Here is a 2,547-nt window from a genome sequence, read left to right on the forward strand (position 1 = left end):
AAACTCTTATATTTTGCATATTGTAACATGTGAGATCGTAAAACCATCGAATTTGTGACTTTAAGCAAGTTTCTAAAAACCCTTATAATTGGCTTATAATAAGCAAATTTCTCAAAACTCTTATATTTTGCATATTTTAACATGTACGATCGTAAAACCATCGAATTTGTGATTTTCAATAAGTTTTTCAAAACTCTAATATTTTGCATATTTTAACATGTGCGATCGTAAAACTATCGAATTTGTGATTTTCAGTAAGTTTCTAAAAACTTATATTTTACACATTTTAACATATACGATCGTAAAACCATCGAATTTGTGATTTTCAATGAGTTTCTCAAAACTCTAATATTTTGCATATTTTAACATGTGCGATCGTAAAACCATCGAATTTGTGATTTTCAATAAGTTTCTCAAAACTCTAATATTTTGCATATTTTAACATATGCGATCGTAAAATCATCGAATTTGTGATTTTCAGTAAGTTTCTATAACTCTTATATTTTACACATTTTAACATTTACGATCGTGAAACCATCGAATTTGTGATTTTCAATAAGTTTCTCAAAACTCTAATATTTTGCATATTTTAACATGTACGATCGTGAAACCATCGAATTTGTGATTTTCAATAAGTTTCTCAAAACTCTAATATTTTGCATATTTTAACATGTGCGATCGTAAAACCATCGAATTTGTGATTCTCAGTAAGTTTCTAAAAACTTTTATATTTTACACATTTTAACATGTACGATCGTAAAACCATCGAATTTGTGATTTTCAATAAGTTTCTCAAAACTCTAATATTTTGCATATTTTAACATGTGCGATCGTAAAACCATCGAATTTGTGATTTTCAATAAGTTTCTCAAAACTCTTATATTTTGCATATTTTAACATGTGCGATCGTATAACCATCGAATTTGTGATTTTCAGTAAGTTTCTCAAAACTCTTATATTTTGCATATTTTAACATGTACGATCGTAAAACCATCGAATTTGTGATTTTCAATAAGTTTCTCAAAACTCCTATATTTTGCATATTTTAACATGTACGATCGTAAAACCACCGAATTTGTGATTTTCAACAAGTTTCTCAAAACTCTAGTATGTTGCACATTTTAACATGTACGATCGTAAAACCATGGAATATGTGACTTTAAGCAAGTTTCTCATAACTCTTATATTTTGCATATTTTAACATGTACGATCGTAAAACCATCGAATTTGTGATTTTCAGTAGGTTTCTCAAAACTCTTATATTTTGCATATTTTAACATGTGCGATCGTAAAACCATCAAATTTGTGATTTTCAATAAGTTTCTCAAAACTATTATATTTTGCATATTTTAACATGTACGATCGTAAAACCATCGAATTTCCGATTTTCAGTAAGTTTCTCAAAACTCTTATATTTTACACATTTTAACATGTACGATCGTAAAACCACCGAATTTGTGATTTTCAACAAGTTTCTCAAAACTATTATATTTTGCATATTTTAACATGTGCGATCGTAAAACCATCGAATTTGTGATTTTCAGTAAGATTCTCAAAACTCTTATATTTTGCATATTTTAACATGTACGATCGTGAAACCATCGAATTTGTGATTTTCAATAAGTTTCTCAAAACTCTTATATTTTGCATATTTTAACATGTGCGATCGTAAAACCATCGAATTTGTGATTTTCAATAAGTTTCTCAAAACTCTTATATTTTGCATATTTTAAAACATGTGCGATCGTAAAACCATCGAATTTGTGATTTTCAATAAGTTTCTCAAAACTCTAATATTTTGCATATTTTAACATGTGCGATCGTAAAAACCATCGAATTTGTGATTTTCAATAAGTTTCTCAAAACTCTAATATTTTGCATATTTTAACATGTGCGATCGTAAAACCATCGAATTTGTGATTTTCAGTAAGTTTCTCAAAACTTTTACCTTTTACACATTTTAACATGTACGATCGTGAAACCATCGAATTTGTGATTTTCAATAAGTTTCTCAAAACTCTAATATTTTGCATATTTTAACATGTGCGATCGTAAAACCATCGAATTTGTGACTTTAAGCAAATTTCTCAAAACTCTTATATTTTGCACATTTTAACATGTACGCTCGCAAAACCATCGAATTTGTGACTTTAAGTAAATTGTTCAAAACTCTTATATTTTGCACATTTTAACATGTACGCTCGCAAAACCATCGAATTTGTGACTTTAAGCAAATTGCTCAAAACTCTAATATTTTGCATATTTTAACATGTACAATCGTAAAACCATCGAATTTGTGATTTTCAGTAATAAGTTTCTCAAAACTCTAACATTTTACACATTTTAACATATACGATCGCAAAACCATCGAATTTGTGATTTTCAATAAGTTTTTAAAAACTCTAATATATTACAGATTTTAACATGTACGATCGTAAAACCATCGAATTTGTGATTTTCAATAAGTTTCTCAAAACTCTAATATTTTGCATATTTTAACATGTGCGATCGTAAAACCATTGAATTTGTGATTTTCAGTAAGTTTCT

Source organism: Teleopsis dalmanni, chromosome X (genome assembly GCF_002237135.1).
Source record: "Teleopsis dalmanni isolate 2A chromosome X, ASM223713v2, whole genome shotgun sequence".
Taxonomy (NCBI): Eukaryota; Metazoa; Arthropoda; class Insecta; order Diptera; family Diopsidae; genus Teleopsis; species Teleopsis dalmanni.